Source organism: Salarias fasciatus, unplaced genomic scaffold (assembly GCF_902148845.1).
Source record: "Salarias fasciatus unplaced genomic scaffold, fSalaFa1.1, whole genome shotgun sequence".
Lineage (NCBI taxonomy): Eukaryota > Metazoa > Chordata > Actinopteri > Blenniiformes > Blenniidae > Salarias > Salarias fasciatus.
In genome coordinates this window covers 160,056-186,497 of record NW_021941234.1, presented here as the reverse complement: position 1 = coordinate 186,497, position 26,442 = coordinate 160,056, and the positions used below count along the sequence as shown (strand labels likewise).

The 26,442-nt window shown below is 41.1% G+C and overlaps 1 protein-coding gene across 2 annotated transcripts in view; it reads right to left on the bottom strand.

Moving 5' to 3' along the window:
* Positions 1 to 26,442, bottom strand: part of LOC115384403 (serine/threonine-protein kinase TAO3-like) — a 73,142-nt gene that overhangs the window by 36,256 nt on the left and 10,444 nt on the right. For both annotated transcript variants that reach the window (XM_030086660.1, XM_030086661.1), the window contains exon 2: positions 9,838 to 9,954. The gene's annotated coding sequence lies outside the window, so the exon portion shown is untranslated. The remainder of the gene's footprint in view (positions 1 to 9,837; positions 9,955 to 26,442) is intronic.

The window sequence follows — 26,442 nt, the reverse complement described above, 5'->3', positions numbered from 1 at the left end:
GCTTGTCAAGTCACAGTCACACTTACGTGCGTGTGCCCACGATCACACACACACGTACACACACACACACACAAACACACACATGCTTGACAGCTGAAGTTGAGTCATGGATGCATCAGTTCAACACATGCACGCAGTTCCACAGTGTGTGTGTGTGTGTGTGTGTGTGTGTGTGTGTGTGTGTGTGTGTGTGTGTGTGTCTATGTAGGTCTGCACACACACAGTCATGGTGAATGTTTTGTATCACAAGGCTGCAGCCAAGCCGTCAAGCGTGTACGCATCCCGGACACCCTGCTCCAGTTAGCTTCACTGCACAGGCAACACACATTCACACACACAGATCTCATTCCAGTATCTCTCTGCCTCTCTCTCTCCTCTCTCTCTCTTTGTCTACCACGAAATCTCAGCGCACATCAGCCAGATGCAGCAAGCAAATCTGGCTGCACAGTCTGGCCCCACACAGAGGGAGGCTGACATACAAGCAGAGGCAGCAAGACACACATGCATCCAGGCCAAGACACTAAGCATCATCATCATCCTAATCCCCAGATCCTAAAGGGATGTAAGCCATCACACCCACTCTGAAAATATCAGTCTTAAAGACAAAGTCCTGCATCTGTTCATCCATGGCACCGGATGCAGACAGACAGATGGCAACTTTGAGGTTTTGGATGACAAAACTTTAAGAACGGTTTGGGGAGTCATGTCAACAGGTACATGATATTGATTCACACTTTCTTCACAGTCTCAAGACAGTGCTATATTCCGCACTACAAAATGAACCACATAAATATGTATCTGAACACAACAACACTCGAAAAGTGGCTGTCTGCAGAGGGTATGCACACAGAAAACAACAGGCCAACTCCATCCAGCTTCTGATCAGGTTGTTTTGGGAAAGTGGCCGAAGTTTCCACATCACACTGCAACAACACCGCTCCAGCTGGACTCGACTGTTACTTTGAAGGACTGGAAATATGCTGGAGCTCATAGTGCCTCTGGAAGAGTGCACGGAGGAGGCTGATTAAAGGAAATGTGACAAGCGCATTTGTCTGGAGGCAAAATTCAGGAGCAGAGGCTGGTAAACTTCTCTTGAGTTAAAAGAAGTGGGCTGTAGAGGTTTTACAGGTCAATCTTTATTTTAAACCCTCAGTGGGGTGGGCATCACTAGAGCATCATATCAACTGCCATAGCTGCAGACAAAGTGTCTCTGGTTTCGGACGGCTGATTGAGGATTGCTGCTGGGGTGAAAGTAGAGGCTTGATCAGTCCTAGTTTGGTTACCTGGGCATTGTGATATATTTCCATTGGTCAACCCTGCCTGGTATCAACCTTGGAAACCCACGTTATTAAAATGATCCCACAGAGAAAAAACAAGAACAGAAAAAAAGCAAAGAAACAAAAGAGAAAAACATTTATAGAGGAGGAAAAAAAAGTCTCAAATTTTAAAAAATACATAATAATAATAACCCCAGTGTCTCTAAAGTCTAAAACAGGTTAATTTGTATTTGTGCTTTCTGGATTATAACTAAGTAAAGCAACTTTTGGTTTCCAAACTCTCCAAATGTGGAACAACCCTCCCGCACAGTTGAAAGATAAATCAGCTCGTTGAAAATGTCTTTCAGCAAATACATTTAATGCAATTTTAATTCTGATTTGTAAGAATCATCATAAATAAATCACCATAGCAATATCAGTGTCTTTGATTGTGAACAAAACCACATAAATAAACATGTGTTAACTGACTGGGTGGTTCTGCTATCATAATGGAGAAAGAAAAAAAAAAACAACCTCCTGTGACTACCACTACATCTTTAACTGTGCTGGAGCTGGACTCAAATCAATTTCATGGCAATTAGCTTTGATTTTTCTCAAAGAATGCTCCAGAACATGTTTGGAAACCACCACAGGTTCCCACTTCCACACAAACATGGTGTCATTTTACCTGCTTATATAATAAGACAGATCTCATATGCAGGCTTTGCGGCTTACTGCCGGAGGGCATCTGGTAGTTGTAGCGGCTTTTCTGAGAGGCATGAAACCTCGAGGTAAATTCCTCATGCTTGTGATAATGGTGTGACGAATTCTGAAGGACATTCGGGCAGTGTCGGGATATCTGATGGTGAGAATTTGGCAATGCAAGATGGAATAGGATGCAGATGTATTATAATACAAATACTCGATAGTTTCCTTGAAAATAACTGTTTCTGAGAAAGTTTAAAGCTAGGGTTGGCGATCTGAATTAGATACATTTTTTTAAATACTGGTTAAAATGATCTTTATGACCCGATGGGAAGCAATTCATAGCGTGTTCTTAAAGTAGAGCGGAAAATATCCGCTATCTACAGCAGGAGTAAAACAGGAAAAACAGCAACCAATAGTCTTGCCGGGACACCTTGGTTGTAAACCAATCAAATCCCTTCGCCGTTTTACTAGCCCTCTGCGCGTACATTTCAATGGCGTGCACTGGTCCTGGTTCAGTGCGCGCGTTGCCAAGGCACTCGCGGCTCGCGTGAAAAATAGAACGAAGCGGAGCGGGCGCACTGCAGAGCGCGAGCTGCTTCCCTTGCGCGTTGTGTGCAGGCAGTCAGATAGGTTAACATGTTCCCCCGTAACAGCGGTGCTCGTGCATGTAAGCGGGTGTGTCCCATTGGAGGAGCTCCCCCAATGGGGTGGGAGCTGGGCAGAGCTAGGCGGAGCCTTGGGGAGATGCTACATTTGAATACATGCTAGTTTTCCAAGATCGCCAACCCTAGCTCTAAGTTAAAATTAAGACAAACATTTGGATATGGTCCTCTATTTATGTAAATACCTGAAAGAATTGTCGAGAGATTGACAAATATCTGGTAAAAAAAAAAATACTGTTAGTCCAAAGTAAAACAGCAATAACAAGGGATTGGGTGAGGGAAATACCACTAACAACGGATCAGTGGCTAAAGGTGGAGGGAGATGTCTTCTTCTTGGAAAAGCTAACACACATGCTCAGACTCCAAGAAGCAGAACTGAGGGAAAAAAGTGGAAATGGACTGAACACAGAGGGCAGCACTGGACTATAAACAATGAGCAACGTATAAATCTGTCTTCAAGGCTTGTGTTCCCAAGTGACATTGGTTCTTTGGTTTTAAGTTGACTGAATCTTCTTCAGGGTTTGATGGTGACCAATTTAATTGAGTTACTCAGTAGATGCTCAATATATCTTAGGCAACAGCTCACCATGGTCAGTAGAAGACAAATGAACAACCTGTATATTTTGTCAGTAAATATATCCATGATCCTTTTTTTTTTTAATTCAAGCTGGCTATTACAGTGTTTCCCATAGTTTGCGTTTCACTTATTTTCCTAATTTATTTTAAATTTGATTTTATTGTGTCTTCATGCAACACCCACCGGTAAATTTATTTTCTGTCTCAAATGAGCAGCTTTACTTTGTCTCTTTAAGGTCATCATCTTTAAGCTTCCATCATCCTCTGATTTATCCTCATACTCACAGAATCCCTGCTTTACCCGACTGTGGATTTCTGGATCTCTGATTTGTCTGAAATACTCAAACACTGTCAAAACTTGAAAGATGCCATAAAACTACTAAAGAATTCAAACTTGAAACAACTTAGGAAAGATAAACACTAACACAAGGAAAGGTTTCATTGCTTTGTTTGTAGGTGCAAGCTTTTGACCTGGATAATATTCATGTGTTACTGTGTGCATCTGTGGTTGTCTGGCTGCTGACCTGCAACATGAACCTGTGCGTGTGTGTGTGTGTGTGTGTGTGTGTGTGTGTGTGTGTGTGTGTGTGTGTGTGTGTGTGTGTGTGTGTGTGTGTGTGTGTGTGTCCATGTGTCTCCTGGTTGCATCAGCTCTGTCTCCATCTCATCTACCCTGCTAGAGCTCTCCAGATAGCTGCTGAATTAAAGGCCGACACAACCGCCCGCCTCCACTCCCCGTTTGTCAAAAACACACTCGCAGCACGCAAACACACGGCATCACTGCTGTCATCTGAAGGAACGTCAGATGAGAGTAAAGAAGAAGAAAAAAAAAACAGCTCACAAAGTAAGAGGGAGAAAAACAAAAATTGAGGAAACACGGAGGAACTTCAGAGAGCGAGAGAGGAGGGGGTCTCGACACACAGATGGAGGAACGTGAACCTACTGAGGGCGAGCGAGCTTCACCCCCAGTGGTGGAGCTTTGAAAGCAGATCTAAGCAGCGCTGATGGAGAGAGTCAGTGGATGAGCAAAAGACAGATTAGAAAAAGACGGAGCAAATGAACGCCGAGTGAAGTCATGTGATCACTCTGGAGAGCGCACACCTCCCTCTCACGCTCTTTTCCACTCTTCCTCCTCCTCCTCGTCTTCCTCCTTTCCTCTCTTAAGATGTGTGAAGTGATGCAATGTGGCATCAACAGGTTGTAACACAGGGGGCTCGGTAAAGCTGTTACTAGTCCGGCAAAGCTCAGCGCGGATGGCTCAGCTCAGTCTGTGTGTGTGTGTGTGTGTGTGTGTGTGTGTGTGTGTGTGTGTGTGTGTGTGTGAGCACACGCGCGTGTGTGTCTATCTTTGAGTGGTATTGTTCACAAAGAGCTGATTAGGCAAATGGCTTAGACAGATTAAATGCTTGCTGTGTGTGAATTCTTTAGTACATGTGGTCTGCCGCACACCGCTGCACGACACCGCACATGTGCAGGTGGCCATTAGTGTCAATGAGCTGGAGTCGCACGCTTCCTCACAGGCTCACGCGACCGTTTAAGACCAAAACTGTGTGTGGGGGAGGGCTGGTGGGTGGGTAATGCTACTAAAGGATTTGCGATATACAACAAACTGTACATCATAGAAAAACGATGCGCTGAGGGGATTATACAGTTTATGCTAATCTGGCCTGAACTTTTTCACACCCGCACACACACACACACACACACACAGAGCTGAACCATCTGCATGAGACATTTCTCCTCCAGTAAACAGGAGTTTTGAGAAATAGAAACATTTGACTCAAAAGCTTGAGAGAGGGACAGAGAGAAACGGCAAGTTTGCAGCTTTATAACAATTTCATGACTTAGAAAAGTGAAGATTGGGAAGTCCACTGACACTTTATAAATGCGTTTGTCAACCCTTAAGAGTAATTAGCGCCTTTCTGCCAAACCCTCGGGTGTCACAGTTACATGTTAATTCATAGTTTCACCTTCTAACACTTTTTCAGACATGCTGAATTCGATATGTATATACCGGTAAGGACGTACTGTATGTTGAGATAGGTGTGTGTCTATATGTGTTTTCATAAAATAAAGATTTATTTACTTTGAAAGATATGTATATAGCATTTGGAAACAAATGCTTTATTCTTATCATTATGCATCAAATCTGTTTCTAACCTCAACGACAGCAGCAGGATAAATTTGCGGTGCCTTACAAGCCCTGAGAAAAATAAATAAATAAATAAATACAAATACAGCAAAAGAACTGTATGGCCATGACCTAAACCCATACAGTAAAATCAACAGAGAAACATGCCAAGTTGTGAGTACTTATCCGTATTCAGCTGTATGATTGCAGCTAAAGATGCACTAACTGCTGATTTGACAAAAATGTATTGATGCAACAACTCATTTTACCTACATATTTTTGGTGAGGCAACAAGATTTTTTGACAACTCGTTCCCACGCTGACTTTTTTCCCCTCGTGTAAAATCTTATTAGAAATGCAGAATGACATTGATCCTTCCTTTCACTTGAGCATTACATGAGGAAAACATCCACGGGGTAAATAAAGTGCTTTATTTGTACACATGTGGGCATATGCAGGTTAAATATGGGGCAAAGTTCAGCACGCCTGCACAGGAAACACACAAGCAGAAAATCACAAACAAACAGCGACCATCCTCCCAGCCTCAGGCCCCCTGTTGATGCGACGATGACTAATTGATGTGCCAACATGTTGGTAAAGGACCAGATCCACCGAGCTGGTGAATAGGATGCAAAGATACCACGTGCTACAGAAGACAGATTTATGGAAGACCTCCTTTTTTCAGTGCTTTACCAGTTATTTTCTAATTTTCTATATCTTGGGCTATTTTCTTTAACAGAGTTTGAAACTTTATGCAAAGCCTCTAAAAAGAAAATAGTTGGTCAATACGGCTGCAAAACAAATTAATATTTTCATTTTTGTGATTAAACTCACTTTGGTATTTGTGCTGAAACAACCTTGACAGGATATATGCACAAGTTGTTATAAACTTCAATGGGTTAGCAGATGATGGCGTATACTCGCCTTGGTAGACGCTAAACATTCAGGAAAAACATGCCTCTCCTCTCCTCAGATGTGTCAATGCTGAGCTTGACAGAAGTCAACTTATGAGAAAAAAGTTTCTCCAAGTGGAAACACATCTAGTCCTCCTTCTGATTTGATCATACATGAATGACTTGAGTTTTATCTCTTAACACGTTCAGTTCTGTGTGACAGGACGTTTTTAATCCCCTTTGTAGCTTCTCTTTTCCTCGTATCAATCATCACTTCACTCAAAGCTTTGACAAAGAGGAAAACATAATTTCCTTATCTTCCGTTTCACATTCAGTCTCCGGGGCTTTACGTGCACGGTATTTCAACTCTTATGAAAGTGCATGCAAAATGCAGCTGTGCGTTAGTGTGTGTGTGTGCATATTTAATACAGACGGTAGCATATGTGCATTCAGATACATACAAGTGAGCGGCGTGCACAACAATCTGACACGTCAGCAAGAGCATGCAAGTCTCCATATGCCATGTGTGTGTGTGTGTGTGTGTGTGTGTGTAGCCACCGAGGTTTAACAGATTACTGGTCCCCCCCTGCCAGCTTTAGACAGGACTTAGACTGTGGGAATTCTTACTAGGATTCAAATCAGCAGCTCTAATCACAAACAGCAAAAAAAAAAATTGTGCATTTAGACATCGTGAGTGTGAGTGTGTGTGACTGTGAGTGTGCATGAGAGAGAGAGAGAGCGAGCGAGAGAGAGAATTACAAATTACATAATAATCCAGTTCCCTACCACTTCTGTCATAACATTGTGGAGAGTAGGCTTAAAGCTTTGGAGGTGTGTGTGTGGGGTGTGTGTGTGTGTGTGTGTGTGTGTGTGTGTGTGTGTGTGTGTGTGTGTGTGTGTTTAACAGTACATATGTATGAGTGCGCAAGAAGGCTTGGATTGTGTAAAAATGATAATCAGTGCACTTCAGTAATCTCGTCTCATATAAAAAGAAAAAAAGCGGCAAAATGAGCAGACAGAAAGTGGCATCTCAGCAGAGTGCAGCGGAGTCCCCAAAGAGCTCTGCGAGCATGTAAGTGTGACATGTGCATGCGTGTGAGCGTGGCCCTCCTGCATGCCATTAAATGGGTCATCCTTGTTAGCAAATGAATATTATAGAAGCCTATTCGAGAGCCGGTTAGTAGGATGATGATGATCAGATTTAAAGGGGACCAAATGTGATAGGCTTGTTTCTTGTCAATGAAGACGTAAGAGCAGCTTTTATTCCGGGGAAAAGCTTTGAGTTGATACACACAGTCACTAGAAGAGAGTGCATGGATATGCAAGTAAGCACATGCACAACCTTAATAGCACAATAGTTTTTTTTTGTTTGTTTTTTTTTTTTTTTGGGGGGGGGGGGGTATTATGCAAAAGCCACTTTTTCGAGCTTTGTATAATGCTATAGTGTAATTTTCCCATTGAAAAGACGCATGGAGTTGTTTCCTGAACCATTCACGCATATTCGAGCAATCCCTGAATCTCCTACTGGCAGCCATGTTTAGCGCTGAAACGCTTGGTGCTGCACAGCTCCGCCCCATCTCTGACGTAGTCTGCACAGCTCCTCCCGCACAGCTCGCTCCCCCGCCCCTCTCCAATGCCGGAGAATGCGCATGGAGATGGACGCACTGAGGGGGGTGTGTCGCTACGGTGAGGAGATTCTTAAAGAGACAGGAACTCATTTCCAGCCGTTTGAGGCAGCCTGATACAGAGGCAAATTTTATTTAAGTTGTTTTTTGACACATGCAGCTTTCACCATCCAACTTTGGGCAAAGCTGTTGCTTTAGTGTGCTGCATATTGATACGAAAGGGCTAAAAAACACGTAATACCTCCCCTTTAAATCAAATGTCAGTTTTTCAAATTGCATGTGGGAAACTATTGGAATTCATTCACAAGCAGTGAACTGATGCATAGGAAATCACAGTCACGTCCGCTTTGATTTTTTTCCCCATTTTCACGAGGATATAGGAATAGAACACTCCACATGAACACTAGAACACACTTCCTCGCAGCAACAGATATGATACACCTATCGATCATCAGATAAGCGCTACAGGGTTATATGGAAAGGCACACATATTTACTATAACAGAAGAAAGAACAAACATCTAAAACTCTTTAAAAAGAAAATATATATATATCATTTTAATACTAAAGTGCATCCTCCCCTCCCAAAAAATAAAAAAGTGTTCAAGACCTTTCTTGAGCTATACCAATAAGAACAGAGTACGTGCCAGAACAGTCACATACCCAAGAAGTACGGCCATCCTATTGTGCTGTCACATTTTCCGATGGCCGAGGAAGAAAAAGGGAGTTTCCCTGCTGCCACTCCGACAGCTGCAGCAGCTATCGGCTACTGATAATCCCATGATATTAAACTTTTTCCACTTCCTCCTGCAGAATTAGCCTAGAGTACACTTTTTATTTTTTTGTCCTGAAAATGCTGAAAGTGCCATTAGCTTCAGGGTTAACTTACTCTGTTTCATTCACTAAATTGAACAGAGAACCCAGTTAGATAGAGGCTAGAGAAGAAAGGGTAAAATCAGGAACAACAGAGGAATCACATACAATTTCACTAAAAATTCACTATGACATTTCTTCAAGTGTACAGGATTGATTTAGCCCCTACTAGATCTATCAGTGGTTTTCAAGTTTTCCTTCCTTCTAGTAACAAAGTGAGGTTTTTAATGATTCGGCAGTTGAATTGGAGCGCTGTGGACAGTCTGAATATCACAGGCCTTCAGCCCGAGAGCTCTTCAAGCATTCAGCCCGTTCAGGAATTTGATGCCAACAATAGTCAATCGGGTGAAGTGAAGAATGTCTCTGATACCCAAATTCTTTCTCTCTGCCACACCCAGTTTTCACAAAATTAGGAGATGACTCGGCAGAAAGTTTTGCCCATGGAACAGAATCAACACACAGCCACACTCACACACACAGAAAATGCAATTATTGCTGCTGAATCTCTGAGAGAAGATGACATGTTGACAGAATTTACATTATTGCCAAACCACAGACAACCCTTAGGTGTTCTTCAATCAATTCAAGCCCTGAGATGTCCAGGCAAGGCAAGGCAACATTTTTCTTTTTTAATGTATAATTAAATGTATACTGTACATACTTCAGGCATATCAGCACAAAAACCCGCTAGTGTTTAATTTTGGTTTCTGAAGAGGTGCCCAAATCTTATTTTTCCTTTTTGCAGCAGCAGCAGTAACGATGTGACATTTTTTTGTAATTGGTAAGACAACATGAGGAAGCCTCGGTATCTGCCGGGGAGACTTTGCCTCCGTCCAGATTCACTGTAATTCAGTGTGACAGAGGGTCGGTTAGCTGTTCTGTACATCAGAGAGCCGACAGGGCAGCAAGCTTTCAGCAAGAGGCGAACAAGACCCACTTTACAGTTGGATGATGCCTCGTCTGTCAGTTCAGCTGCATCAAGATGGAGAATTTGACACAAGCAGTTGAACAAGGACGCTTGCGTGCATGTCTGTACTGTACAAAGATGTGCGGAGAGAAAAATATAACCAGTCCAAAGACGATGTGAACAGGGTTTCCAGTGAGTGTAACCGACCTGTGTGAAATGTGTGAAGGTTGATGTCAGGCCCGCGTCCGTGACTCCTTTACTCTCTCCTCAGTGTAGGTCAAGGGATGTGTTTTTACCAGGAGCCCTCATGACTGGATGTCGTACCTGAGGTGTAAAAGACAGAGAGAAAAATAAAACAATCAGAATGCAATATGGACATAATATAAGATATACCTGTGATAATATGACTAAACAGTGCTTTCAGCGAGCCGGTGAGCTTAACAAAAACACTTGTAGATTCATCAGGTAGAAAGAATCCAGTCACTGCTCTCCATGAATGCAAAATCTCCATAATGTTTCGAGTAATTTCTTATTTTTCTGATGCTAGCAATCATGTTCTCTCCAGATGAAGAGAAAGAAGAAATTCCAACAGTAAAACTCACTGTAACCACATGTTTCCCAGCTCTTTTCATCAATGAGCTGAAGTCACAACATGTGACATGTGAGTGCATTTTATAAAGTCGACAAAGGAGGGAGAAGTTCATCATATTAGAGCTTATGCTTCATCCACAACATGTGGAGTGTCTCTTCCCACAGAGACTTCTCATATTTGTGCCTCAGCTTCCTTTGTGTGCACGTTGACATTTTAAAGTGATTAGAATAATGTAAACAAAGAACAGCTGTCGAGATACAGTAGATGCATATTCTGCAACTAAACAGCCACAGCAATGAGAGGAATAAAGCGCTGTGTAAGTTGGACTAATGTGATGAGATCTTAACGTACAGAGGCTCTGTTTACATGACAATATTTTCAAGCAAAAACCTTTGCTGCGTTTTGAGCATTGGTTGCCTTAAAAGTAAATGGACGAGACTTATGTAGCGCTTTTCAACACTGCTTGAGCAGAGCTCAGTGCTTTACACTGTTGATCACATTCACTCAATCACACACACACTGGAGCCACTGAAAATGCAACTTTTTGAAAACGGCTCACAAAGTAGAACTTTTCGAAAACACCGTAGAAAAAACAGCATTTTTGAAACACTGTTGCTGCACATGTGCACCCCACCCATAGCAAATTGTTTTTCTGCACTTTTGCAAGCAGATGGATGGGAACAAAGGCGGCCTCCACATGACTCCCAGTCCAGATTCTCCTGGGACTTGGTAGTTTTAGAGTTGGGAGTCCTCCGTAATAACAATCCAAGTTTGGCGTCTCTTGTAGTAGTCTTTTTTTCCAGAAACTAAAACGCAAAAATGCTACGTTTTCACTTGATACGTTGTTGTGTCAGTAGGGTCTAAAAATCAGCAGCAGGAATTCTTCTAATGCGAACGAGGACACATATTTTACACATTGCATACTTCAGTCGCGTGATTTTATTGGAACACATTACAGTATATTTGCAAACATGTAGACCTACTTTCTACTTGGACATTATTTGTAAATGTGCCAAAACCTTTGATGACTTAGTTGAAAGCTATTCCTTAAGTCATGTACTTTCTTGAAATAATTTTCACATACAATTCTTGTCAGGCAAAGATAAACGGGTCAGATTTCAGCACTCTGCTTATATTAAGATGAAGTCACTCCCTCTTCCCATTCGCTGCGTTCTTAACAATGCTGATATCTGGAGAACACGTAGGAGGGAAAGATTTTCGACGTGGCACGAATGTTGATGTTTTCCCAAGGACACACTGATTGGATTGGATTCCCGGTCACTGTGGCCTCATAAAAATAAGAGGTCATAACTCAAGTATTCAGAAGCTAGCTCTGGTCCAGTTTCACCCAAATGCCATGATATGAATTTAATCTATTTTTACTTCTCAGGTGCAATAATAACTTGTACAAAACAGTATGTTTTCTCCAAATCAGGCCAATGTAGCAATAACATTCTATGTCCCGACACATGTACTTAACACATTTTATGACACTGTTTTAACGACGTGACGGTTTCGTCAGCCGGAGCTTCTCTTGTTGGAGGATACAACCCTGGGGCGACAGCACCAGTTTAATATGGCTGTTTCCCACCGGTATATTTTTTTCTCTGACACTAATGATGATCTGCAGCAGGTTGCAACTGATTACAGATTCTGCAAATACTTAAATGATAACAAAAGAAAGAAAAAACACGTTTGTGTTCTTTTTTACTGTGATATTATCAAATACAAGAATACTTGGTCCTTCACAGGCATCTAGGCTATATATTTTTTATATCTTGTTCCTAACAGAACAAAGGGTCATTGCTTTGCCCATAAAACAAGAAAGAACAAGAAGGAAGGTGATGTTCACCCCGAGCAAACAGTGGGGAAACTTCCAGGATTTTTTTTAAACCGAAGCAGATGGCACTGCGAGTCAACAACCAATGAAACTCTCTTTAATGATTGTCATTTATCATCCTCTCGGTAAATCCAGGGTCTAAGGCAATAGTATCTCATTTTACCAGCTTCTGAATAGACAAGAATGTAAACAGCAGACAGAGGAAAAAAAAGCTCCATGAAATACAAGATGCATAAGATGTAAACCGAATGCAATCATTTGCAAACCATTCCAACCTGATGTGAGACCAGGAAAAAGACAACAACCCAAATGCTGAAACAGAGCAACTCTTGAACAAATTAAAAATTGGTTTATGTTTTTGAAATTTATTCACTCATGTTGAACATCTCGTCAAAAATCTGTATTTGTGTTAATTTACTTAGGATGTCCTGATGAAGTGCACATTGCTACATTACTGTGGGGCTGCTGTGTCATGTTAGCTGAGGTTTCAGCACCGTGTGGTTCAGTGTGATGACTGATCGACTCATTAAATTCAGCTAAAGCTGAAGGAAGATTTGGAGAGTGTGGAGATAACTGGCCAACATGCACACAAATCTAAAAGTAAGCTGATGACAGTTTAAGGCCTTCAGTACATCATGGGTACTATGATCACACTCTAGTCTTCATTTATTTCATTCGGTCAGGATTATTAACTCCACTGAATCTAGTCGACAGGAGTTTCCTGTAATGGTAACAATGCATGTAACAATTATGCTGTAACAACACAACATCAATAGGGTAAAACTAGCCTTTCTCACGGCAGTATATAGTGTTTAAAATTAGTAGCTAGCATATAGTGCCATGATCAGTGGCAATAAAGTAACAATTACTTTATAACAAAGTATCCGAAACTGCTTATGAGACACATCTGTTAACAAAAGATACTTCAGCACTGAGGTACATCAAATCTTTTGACATCGTGCCATTTTAAGTCACTCTTTTCTGATGCTTGTGGTGCATCAATGTTAGGGCATCCACCAGGGTATGCTGAGAAAAAAAAAAAAAGAGGACAAGGCATTGGCACATTGGCACTCCAGCAAAGTAAACAAAGATCTCTGCCAAGCCGCAAACGTCCAGCAGGTTCTCCAGCTCTCACTCCACTCACCTCAAGTTCTCTCAGACACACCCTGTTCAGGCCCGCCCTCGAGCCTCTGGCCCTTCTGACAAATCAAGGTCTTGGTCGAACACAGGTAATATAAACAACAATCAGTTACAATTAATAAGAAGATATCACACTGACAGCCTTCAAGATCATAGATGACACACTGAATGATCAGTAAGCTGGGACTAATTCTTTACAGCTTATAATATAGTGATATTCAATGGCAGCCTGTTTCAGTCTAACAGTGAGAAACATGATCTCCTCAAGTCATGTTGTAAATCCACTTGTTCATGTTTAGGATGAAAATGATCCAAACAGATCCTGAATGCATCATTTAGCATCACAGCATTTTAACCCGGGAAAGTTTATTCTAATAACAGCAGAATACTTTCCCTTTAAAATTCATAAGTTCAAGGACAAGGCACATGCTGCATTTTTACCAACAAGCCTTTGCACGCGGACCCACAAGCAAATACGCACACACGCACGAACACACCATGTATCCACAACATGCACATCAAATCTGAGAGAGTTGTTCTGACAGCGGAGCGCTGTCAGCTACTGCTCTGTGTTTTCTTCCGACAAGCAGGTGGTACAGCCTCCGCGACCACCACCGATGGACACAACCTGACCCTGAACTATGCACATCGCCTTTTTCAAGAATGCCAAATATTGTCTGCAAAAAATTAAACAATCTTGATGTGCAGAGCATCAAAATTGACCTTTTTCCTTTAAGCCACTGGATCCCAGTGTGGACTCAAACCGGAATGACTCCTTTACCCATTTCTCCTTCAACTCTCATGTTTAATCGAGATTTTCTCACTCTTCTCTCTTGTCTTATCTGTTAACCAGCCTCCTCCTCTTTTGTCTTTCTCATGGTGCCAAACAGCAAATTGGCCACTCAGACGAACCCGTATTCAATAATAAAACAGGGAGAGAGAATGGAGGGATGACAGAAGAAGGATAAAAATGTATTGTGCCCCTTCTGAGTGTCCCTGAATGATTTATAACACAAACTGACGCTTGCATGAGCCTCTGGGAAAGTTGTTGCTGCGCATCTCCTCCTCCTCCTCTCCCTCCACCGTGCTTGACATTTAGGAGCAACCGGCAGGAGAAAAACATACAAATAATCTTAAAAATCATGATGTTCATGCATCTGTTGTTAGTCAGAACATCCTAAATCAATTTTTTATTGGAATTTAAATTATGGAGCAGGAATCTGCAACAGCGGCGATTGTGAAAGTTCCAAAACGGCCTAATGTGACAATTATGGTCAAATTAGTAAAATTATTCAATATTGGGCCTCTAACTTTGATTATCAGGAACCTGTTGTTTCTTACTTTGAAACAAATCCATTTCCATTTCTTTCAAGTTAAAATAGAAAACGTCTGTTGCCTTTGGGATGTCTGTTTACACGACAGAAGTGCTTGGAGCCACTAAAAACACATCTTTTTAAAGAGGGCTCCCAAGGTGGAACTTTTCGATAATGTTTCATCTCCATCTTCATGTAGTGCCTATAAAAATATAAGTGTTGATTATCTTAAGTCTTCAATTATTTGCTTCATTTCAGAATGTCAAAATATAACTTAACACTTTCCAGTCTTTAATAAGCTGGCTCAAATGTCAAGTTAGTCACAATCAACAGTACCTACAAGACTTGGTTTATTATGGAAATAATACTGGTGAATTTTCTCACTGGACAACAGTGTGTCTAAAAATATGGAAGTGCGTTGGCTAACACCCAAGAAACCCAAATCCACCTCTTGCTTCTTCTGTTGTATGACACACCGTGATATGAATCATCACTTGTGAGTCACGGGCCGCCAGTTTCCGAGGCACGATTTGGCCCAGTCAACCTGTTTAGAGAGACCCGTTGAGGACTCTGGTTCTTGAACAAAACAATCCAACAGAACAGCTTTCGGAGGGATTAGCCAAACAATTCACCAAGCTGGACGTGATATTGGGTATCAAATGTGGGCTTTGGCCAAGTTCAACCTTCCTTCGGTTCAAGCATTCTCGTGTACCGACTTTCAAAAGAGGAAACCGTGGGAAAAATGTACAAAGAGTGATTAACTCCATAGCCAAGTATTCAGAGATTTAGTGGATTGTAAGATTTAGAAAGGAACATCAAGGAAATTTGACCTAACAGAAGCATTTAAAAACAGTCAATAGTTGAATGAGTTTCTTCATGGGCACAATCAGCATACTCAACTCTGCTGCTCATCCCACAAATGCATCTTCATGCAGACGTATTTACATCGGAAATATACAGGCTTCAAATGGTGTAAGATCCATTGTTACAAACAACTAATCTACCAAGCCCACATTTCTTTACTTTTAATGTAATTCATGCCCAAACACGACACTTCTTAAGTTAGCTTTCCCTGATTGCTGGCGTGGCCGATGCCGAGTGAGGTGAGCTTTATGATGATTCATGCTGGAGAGGAGTGCGTTTCAAAGGCACGTCCTGTAGTGACTAAAACTGCTTTAAGTAAAGCTGAAGCAACCACATACGCAGCCATTTCTACAACACACACAAAATGCTCCCCCCTGGATGAAAATAAACTAATCCAGTGAGATAGAAAGAAACTAAACATAATGTTCTGATTATGCTGCCAGGGCGGCATGGTGTGTGGATTTTTATAGCCGTGACTCATTTTTCACAGAGTGAAAGAATACCCACATACACACATGCATACTCCACGCTGTAAAGCGGGATTTGGAGACTTCAGGGCGGCTCTCATCTCAAGAGCTTAGTGACACTTCTGAGACACGCGTGCATACAAACACACTCACACCATCATCTACCACCACTGTTACTCCACCAGATTAGTTTTAAAGCTAATGCCAAAATAAATATGGGCATTGGTGGATTGAAGGACAAATGCGGGACAAATAAATAGCCTATCCACCAACCTAAAGCTCCAGGCTCGTTCCTCATCTGTAGTTTATTCCAAGTGTTTTTCTTCTCACCTACAAACCCATCGTGGACAAAATACTGACTGGAGATGAGATTTTCCACTTTAATTTAAAGAACAAATTAGACAAAAAATGCCACAAAGATATCATATGCACATTTTTCTACCTTTATTTGCAATACGATGGAAAAAAATGAGCACATGCTGACCACATGTTGCCTGAATGGCAACTGAACTGATTGCGAGTTTGAGTCTGGAGTCGCATAAATGTGCACGTGAATCCAGAAAATAGCAACGCAGACTGCATGCCTATTTTTTGCGGTCAACAGGTGCTTGGTACAGTGGCAGATTCCACATCCATGTTGGGAGGTTCAATTTTATTTCAGTATTTACAGAAGTATGAGGAATAAACCCAGTAAGCGACTCAAAATATTAAGACTTCGAGAACACAATGAATAGCGACAAAAACTTGAGGAACTTCTCATTCAGTGTGTTTTCAGGATATTTGTTTGCACTGTGGGAGAGTCTGCAACAGAAACTGCTACTCTTTAAGTTTTTAATTGGTTTTTACTTTTATGAAAAACAGTAACTCAACTGCAGAGACATGAACTATGTTTTAGATGTGCTTTAGAGTTTGAGTGTTAACTGTTCCCAAAAAAAAAAAAAAAAAAGACTCATGAATGACAGCTGATCACCTGGTGTATTTTTAATGAAAAGGTGAGAGATATACAGTAGGTGAAATGAAAATGACATGGTTAGGTAAACATAATTGCATGGGACGCAGGATCAATACAGAACAATAGCCCCCCACCTTGCAGGCGCCCAGAACCCAGCACCCCTAAAAAACAAAATCATTAGTAGAGAAAAAGGGGAAGGGTGAAAAAAGGTCAGAGAGGGCAAGGCCATACTTCCGCCTGTCTCTGGATTATTCTGAAGGACCGGTCATCATTTAAATTTGATGTTTTTCTAATTAAAAAAAATCATTGTTTCCCATAAACTACCAATATTGGCAGCCCACCACAGTGTAATTCATCCCTACTCGTTTCTTTTCCATCTTTATAATTGTCATGATTCCAAGGTTCCCATTCAGTTCTAGTTCATAGCACAATCTGGTTTAATCTGGAGTTACAACAGAAAACTGCCAAAATATGTTGAAGATCGTCGGCAGTTCAACCCCTGCTAGCATTAAGCCCCTGCTTTAGTCGGTGTTACAAACGTGTGACGCAACAACCATCACCACACGTCAATTAAAGTAGATTAGCTCCCAACAGCACCCCACTTGGGACTGAGCACAGGAGCTCCATTTCTTGCCCCGGAGCTTTAGGTCAATATCAATCTTAATCTCCATATTGATGTGGAAAATCCATTTGCAGTGAGACGGCCTTACTGGGTGCTATACAGTGCGAACAGCACAAGGACAAGCGTGACATATAAAGGCCTCTACACGTGGGAAAGATTTTAACTCGACTTTTTTCCCCCCCTCTGCACATGTGTCCATATATAGGATCTGTGTGCAAAGTGGCAGCTATGCAATATTCATTTAGCCTCGGGCCTTTGGAAGGTGTCCGGCAGTAGCCAGGGGCTGTGGAGGAAAGATAATCCTCCTCCTTGATGAAATGTTGGCCCATGGTGGACGATGGGAGTCGTGCTGTATGGAGCTTTGACATCATAATGCTTGTTTTATTGATTCACCACTCACAAAGAACAATATCAACAGATATCAACCGTAAGACTGAAATAACACTAAGCCACAATTAGGTTTTACAGAGATATGAAGAGTAATTAGAATAACTGTTGAATAAGAAATAGCAAATACTTAAATATATGGATTTAAAAGATGGGGTCAGTAGCAATTTCAAGAGGCTTTTTTGGGACAAAACATGAGGCATGATAACAAGATCATTTGTACTTTTTAGCAATAAATGTCGTGTTAATATGCTCACATTCTGTGTGAAAAATGTTTCCTTTCTCAATAAGGTTTTATTTTGGAAAAAGTTCTTCAAAATGAGGTTTGAGTTTCGTTGAAGAACTTTTCCATTTCCCTTTCCATAACCTGTGATCTTCTTGTGTTTTTTTTTCTTTTTAAATATGTAGACAAAAAAAAAATATATTAGAATAGATAAAACATTTGGATTAAAGAACTTAACTGGCCTATTATGAAGTCCCTCATTTGATCGATAATTTGACACCAGTCTCCCTGTGCTCTTCAGAGAGAGAAGTACATGAAAACCTTGGCCAGGATGCTGTTAGTTCATGGAAAGATAGTATTTCCTGGAGGTTTCTGCAATAAATGACTGTCCAATCCGTAGCTGCTTGGCCTACAGAAGGCCACAATAATGTTGTTTGGATAAAAACAGAAAATCTTTTGATTGAAAGAGGATTGTTTGTGTTGGAAAAGCTACATCTGTCAATGTCTGTGCCCTGAGGATCACCAATGGTGAGAAAACACAAAGAGATAATTCCAGCCAAATCAAAAGCTCAGAGATAATCTAACGTAAGTCCGAATGCAATGCATGGATGGCTTTGAGAAAGTTCTTTCCCAGACCTGAGAGTTCAGAGGAGATAAGCGATCTATGACAGCTGGAATAAATGCTGCAGTTATTTTCAGTTGCCTTGAAATATTTTCCATCCAAGAAGCTACAAAGGTCCTCTCACTCTCCCTCGACTTGGGGGCTTGTAAAACTAATTTCACAGGACCGACCTCTCCCCATATATAGAGTCCAGAGTGTGATCCCTTCATCTATATGGAGAACCTGTGCGCTATCTGAAGGAGTCATCAGGTGAAGCATTAGCACTGTGCTTTCTCTATAGAGTACATCTGTATTTGTCTGAAAAAGGTAATAAAGGAATAAAACACACATGTGCGCACACACACACACACACACACACACACACACACACACACACACACACACACACACACACACACACACACACACACACACACACACACACACACACACACACTGAGCACTGTGGATTCATGGTATTTCTCTGAAAAGCTTTCACACCGAATGTGTGTGTGTGCGCGCGTGTGCCTACGTGTGTGTGTCTCTGGAGTGAAGCCTGGAGTTTTCTCTATTAAAGCCATTCATCCTCTCTGGCAACCATCGGTGCTCGTGCCTTTTTAGCCGAGCTGTTTTTTTCTTCTCCCTAACCTAACCCGGTCAATAGTTTGTGTGGTCTAACGTCTCTCCTCTTTGCAAACTCACAGGCTTTCTCACAGACACACACACACACACACACACACACAAATCAATCTGAAGTTTCCTTGCCAAACCCCTTCCCCCGTAAATAAATACACGCTCACACGTGCGCGCACACACACACACACACACACACACACACTGAATGGAACACTAGTGTTTCATTCAGTGTCACCAAGCTCCGATACATTATTCAACAGTCCCTCGCAGACAATTTTGCACATCAGAGTAAGTATGGGATGAAGAGAAGAGCCGTAATTCATAGGTAGCTCCAGTAACAGTGTTACAAGGATCAACAGGTTGCACACACACACACACACACACACACACACACACACACACACACACACAAGAACACGAGCGGAAAGTAGGAGGAGAGCGAGTTTTGTTGTGGAAGCGGCACTTTGATCAAACATGACAATCAGATGCTTTTCTGCTTTTGAAGTGAGGTGGGGAAAGCATCGTCTCACTTCATATAACCACCACCTCCACCTCGGCGCTGATCGCTGCAGTCATTGTGCTCCTGAGGGTCCTGATCTGCTTTAGCTCCAACAGCACCACGGGCTGACAGCCTGGCTGCTCTTCTCCAGAACTCGCTGTCCAATTGAACATGACACTAAACTGGGATATTTTCAAACTGTCCAGCTATTATCAGTGGTTTTGGAGACATTTTACCACATGCATTGAAAGGAAGGGTTGCCACCTCAGTCATTATTGCCACAATTGGGGCATGCCAGCTCTTATGGATAGAAGAGTTTTTGCAAACATATTTCAGTCATTACTGAAAATACAAATGTCTTTACTTATTTACAGCGTGGCATTTCCGGAGCTTGTATTTGTATACAGAGCACTGTCCATTTCCCATACCCCCTTTTCCTCTAACTTTTACAAGAAATTGTACTAAAACAGGAATAACTTGAAGTATAAAAAAAAAAAAAAAACACCAATTCTAAAATTGAATTTAATTACAAGTTCCGCATTCAAATGATTTGCTGGTGAAATAGCTTTGATCACAACGAATGCATGGACATGAAGGGTAACATGCAAACTCCACAATGGGGGTTTTCTTGCTTTGAGGTGAGAGTGTTCACCACTACCATCATGAAAATAACCACATGAATTTCAATTAAATGTTCTTTTCTGTTTCTGGCAGACTACAAGGCTTTCAACAAAACATAGAAAGAAAGGCTGAATTAAACTGGACGCAGTACCAGACAGATGGATTTTTATGGCTCTCACTAAGCCTGACTGTTTAAAAATGAATGAAAAGGATCAGCTGAAATACTAGAAATAATACATATTGTGAATTCATTAAGGAGTCATTCAGAAGAACTCCATCATTAAAAAAGTAAATATCTCTCTATTGAACTTGGTACTATTTCAGAAGATACACAAACCTAAAGCATGAGTAATCTGTTTGTGTCTTCACTACTTATGGAAACACGGCGGTTCTGAGGCATGCCTGCGGTGTAAATGTGGGAGTTTTGTGTTCACATAATTCCGCTTTCTCCCGGGCAATTGTTTTTGGCGAAACTATTTTTTGAAAACCCTTGTAGGCCCACCACTGCCCGGCATATTTAAAAAGCATGACTCCACCAGTGCCACCTCCTCTAAGATGACTCACCCCACAAACACCAACATGCACATGCAAATTATGCCAAAAAAAAAAAAAAAAAAACCCTCATTCAACTAATCTGAAGCAATTCATGGGAGCAGTATGCATGTGCACCTCTGCAGCAGTGCCTCCGTAGCTGTCCTCTGGAGAATTTAATTTCATGATTAACATTTTTTAAATACAAATTTAAAACAACACTTGTTCACCCCAGGGCTCCGACTAACCCAGATCCTCTCTTTTTAACTTGGACAGGAGCCATCCCACATTAGCTCGCCTTCTGGCTGTGTGTCAGCAAGAGTCTGTACACTGTTACAATGTGAAAGGTACAAAGGGACGGAGTGTACAATCAAGGCAGGGTTTCCAGGACAATGTTTTGTTGGAGAGCATGTGCTAAAAATGCTTTGGATCATTAAAAAACAAAAACGTCACAAAATCAGGTAGAACAAAAATTATAAGTTTATGCCAAATGGTTGAAAATGTCAAAAGTCAATAAGATTTTATGTTACCGTGCCTTTTTCCTTATTTAAATTATATATAAAAACAGGATTGATGCTTTGGTGTTGCATTTCATTGCTGTGGCCTGCTCAGGTGGTGATGAGCCCATAGAAGAGGGGGTTGGGGTGTTAATGACATGGTCAGGCGACTGGAGACATTTAGAGGGTTAACCGACAGTAATCTACAGCAAACTGGCCAACACACATACACACACACACACACATCTATCAGATGTGAAACCTGCTCAAAAAAAAAAAAAAAAAAGATGTTTGTGGCCTGCAAATCACAGCTTCTGAGCCATTAATTTGATTCCTTCAGTTAATCTGAAAAGGTGCATTTGTGTTATTAATGTTGGCCATGCTCAACTAATAAGAAAATATTTTCTGAAAAAATATTCAAGGCTACAATAACAAAAGGCATCAATAAGTTTACAATATCTCTGTATGGAGCAATCTGGAATACTTCACAAGATATTTACAAACTTGGTACAACCTCAAATCCATTCCCAAATATGATTACACGATTTATTTGAATGTACAATGCATTCTTGTACATTCTGTACATATCATCTGAATATACAATACAATTCAAGTTCCCCCAATTTCATGCATCTAGCCATGTCCCTGATTATTTTTGAAGCATTTAGAATGTGGGGCAACATTTCAACTTTAGGCACTGCTTAGATATTTCAACAGGACTACAGGGAAAAGCAAAAACAAACACAATCTAAAAATAAAACAACACATAATTATCCAACTTCCAGAGTTGTGTCCCGCTGGGACGTTTTCCCTGCTTGTGCATGCTTACGGCACAATCAAAAAATAGCAGAGTCACATGAATGGAGCTAATCATTTGCTCAGAGTACAATCTGAGGAAAATCATTGTAAACAAAGAGGTGTTTACAAGGATTTTAAGTTGTGACTGTTCATGAAAAATCATGACATACTCAACAATTCATTCTCCTACAGGGGCTGTCTCATCCATATATGAAATTATTAAAAAGCTATTTTATCAAAACAGAAATGAACATGTATCAATTTTTTAAAATGTATTCATTGATCAACCCAATCATTCACCTCTTCCTAAATTAGGGTCGTAGAACAAAGGAGTCAATCATAGGGCAAAAAGAGATGATGACTTTTCGACCTGAAGCCAATTTAGAATCAATTATCAATCTTAAATGCATGTTTTGGGGCTGTGGGGGAGGTGACACCAAAAGTCACGCAAAGAGAACAGGCACAAAGAGAATGTGTGTCACACACTCTGAAACAGTCAGTTATAGAAAGTTTGACAGTTTTAAAATGCGTACAGTTTTATGTGCCAGTAGAATGTGTGACAGCTATAGAATGATTGACATAGGGCTGAGTGAAATTTGTGACAGATCAACATTTTCTTAAAAATTGTTATTTATGAAAAATACAACATTCTTTATATCGATAGTTTTTTTGTGTTAAAATGTGAGTTTTAAAAGTTCCTACATTTCCCTGTATGTGGCCTTGCCTGCACCCTCTCTCACTCTGACTGACCTACATCATGCCCCGCCCCTCCCCGAAGCTCACCCACTCACATCTCAAGTTTGCAGACAAACACAACACAGTGACGAACAAAAAGATGAAGAGGGGGTTTCCGGTTCTTTTGGATGATGAGTGTTACCTACTAATTGTGCTGCGCAAATAACGGATCCTTAATTAGCGCATACATATATTGGTCAAATGCACAAATCACCCAAAACCATTTCACAGTGGAACTGCTAATTTCATTTATCTGATGTTGAGCAAAAAGAAAAAAAAGAAGAAGAAAAAAAAAACACAATCTGCAGAGAACGCAAACAAAATGTTCCACCCCCTCTGGAGCTGTGTGCCTCAGATAGGAGGGAGTGTTTAGTTCATGTTTTCTGTCAGTGTGGTCAGCTATGTCATGATCTGAGGGCTAAACCCGGGACTCCAGGGGGTCCAGTCCCGCCTGTGAGATGACTGACCGACTGACTGTGCATCTGGTTGAGTCATTGTTGCATTTCTAGCTGCAGCAGGATTAAAAGAGACATCTCACTGTATTTTGCAGGATACAAAGTTTAAAGTTGGCACAATGTTGAAATTGGATTTTTTTAATATATATATATATATATATATATATATATATATATATATATATATATATATATATATATATATATATATATATATATTACATTTTCATGCATGAATTACATTCATCTGCACTGAAATCTTTGAATTTGTGGATGTTTGTGCATTATTATGCAGTCATTACTCAAGTTTGTCCCTGAACTAAAATGAGTTTAAAATATCAGGCTTCAACCTGACAAACATCCAATTTTCCAATTGAATGTCACTTTATTTCGCCATTTTGGGAAAATTTAAACGCTTATTTTGTGCAGCTGGTGGTTAATAAAAGTGCCTGAGTTGCATTTTGTTTGCGACTTTGACCCAGAGTTAAATTTGTGATACAACTTTATCCAGGCAAATAAATATTGACTTTATATCATATGTTGCCATTTTGAGAAAAAAAAAAACTATCAAAAATATGAATTTGGGCCATATCGACCAGCCCTAGTTCCTGGTGCTAAACTGGTGTGAAAGGGAAAGACCAGTGTTTTCATCAATGTGCGTAACTGCCACTGGCCCCATCAACCCCAGCCTCAGCTGGGACTCAAACGACAAGATGGGTCACATCGACGAGGCAATAATCCGGGGCCTGTTTATGACGCTATCAATTCTCAGCGGTATCGATTTTCATTTCAGCTGAAAAGAATCTAAACAAGTGGACGCTGTGAGAATCAGCAAAAAAAAAAAGAGAGAAAGGGACCCACTTGAGCATGCAGAGAAATGTGTGCATGCATCTACTGGAGACCAGTATACATACATGGCAGAATGGCAATGACAGTGATCAGTCTCAAGCTGTTTGACATCAAGGCCACATGACAAGGCGTCGGGCCGGTTCCTGACACCCCAGTAACAAGTGCCAGTGGTCAAAAGCCTCCACCGGCTCGTGAGTCATCCTGCTGCCGTAGTCCTATTCTGTTCTCCCAAAAGGCCATGCAAAATGCATGAGATTTGGAATGTATGAGCGAAGATGTGCAGATATGCATCGGTTTGGTGCATCTACACGAGCACACACATACACACACAAACACACACACACACATGCAGAATGCATGTGATGATTACATGAAGTGCTCCAGTCATTTAATCAGCGGTGTGCACCGACACACACAAAAGCACTTGAACTTGTGGAAGTACACACCAACTGATCTAGTTTCAGCCCAAAGTGTGTGTGTGTGTGTGTGTGCGTGCGTACAAGGGGAGGGCTGAGAACTGAGTGAAGTGCTACTCTAAAGCCCAACAGGATTTTCCAATCAAGAGCAGCAGAAAGATTAATAGAGAGCCCATCGCATGCTCCGTAGTCGACGCAGTGCAAGAGACAGACATTATCACAGTGAGGAGGACACGCAGACGCTACTCGCCGAGTTTTATTCATAATGAAATATTAATGAGACTGAAATTTAACAGACAGGCTGAGCTGCTGTTAGCCAGGAGCCACTGATGCTCCATGAATAGCAGAGTCCTCCTACTGCTGGTCTCGTCTGTGTCCACTGGCCACCTTTTCTTGGTCCAACAAGCAAATCATGTTTCTGTAGCGTCTTGTGGTTTGGTGTACGACTATGAACAGAGATGCAGATTCCTTCCCAGAGGAAGCATTACATTTTCAATAGCTGTCTTCTCCTAATCTGCTGACCAAAACCTGCTGAATTCAGAGAAATACCAACGACTCTCTGGACGAAACCAAAGCGATGACCATGAGTCTACTTTAAATCTCCCAACTGACTGAACAGCTTCCAAAAATACATTCCCTTCAGCACACCGCCATAAAAAAATTACTGATTCAACATTCAGCGATGATAATCCTACCCATCCCTGGCAAATAAAGCGGTGATGTTGGGTGTTTCACATTTTCAAAGGTTAAGAAAGAAAAAGGGAGAAACTATAAAGACGTATGGTTTGGGGTATAATGGATCACCTAATCTCAGTTTTCACAACTCTTCCCTGTTGAATTTATTCCAATGAAATACATTTTTTTAACTAAATCTAAGAAGAAAAAAGGTATGCTGGCCTATATACAGTATTAGGACTTGCCTTTCTCATTTACTCTTTTGTCTGAATAGCTTGAGTGTTTCCAGTCCCTCTCACAGAATGTTTCACAACCATCCACCGAAAAGAACATGTTTTCTATTCAGTTCAAGACTACAACGCCCCCACCCCCCAACTTAGGGCGAGTTCTCTGAAGGACCACAAAAACCCCAGGTAGGTACAGGTGATAGTTCTGTTCAGACATGCTTCAGGAAAAATCTGAAAAATGTTTCTTTCTGTAACTTATTTAACTTCATCAGATGCAAACTTCTGCAGGCTCAGTACCTTTCAATTGTGTTAGTTTCTGCCCTTCGTTCTGATGCCTTATGAAGCGCGTCAGAAAAAAACAATCAATATCAATTTATCTATTACATTAATGAGAAAATAAACTCACACCACTCGGAAGACATAGCAACAATGATAAAGAGCAGTATTTAATTTTATCAAACCAGCAATCAACAGGTCTGTCCTTGCTGCTGTTGCTTTTCTCCACACATGATTGATAGAGGACCCTGACAGTATCCATCTCCAGTGTGGATGCTAGCTTGTGAAATCGCCTCTTTGATTTTCTTTAAGGGGGAAAAAAAAAGAAAACAAAAAACACTGATGTCATGAACAGCGGTTTGCTGAAGCCTTGCGGGATGGAGGGTGGGTGGGTTCTGTGATTCACTGTTATACATTTATGGCTTGGACTCCCAGAGCTGCCAGCTTCATAATAACCTGAAAAAAAATGTCCCGCAACCACTACTGGATGACAGGGAGCTGGTTTCTGAAGAAGGTGACCGTAAAGAAAGAAAGAAAAAATTAAATGGTGAAAGCAAGAGAGCTGCCACCAACTCACTGGCATGACATGGCGCTGA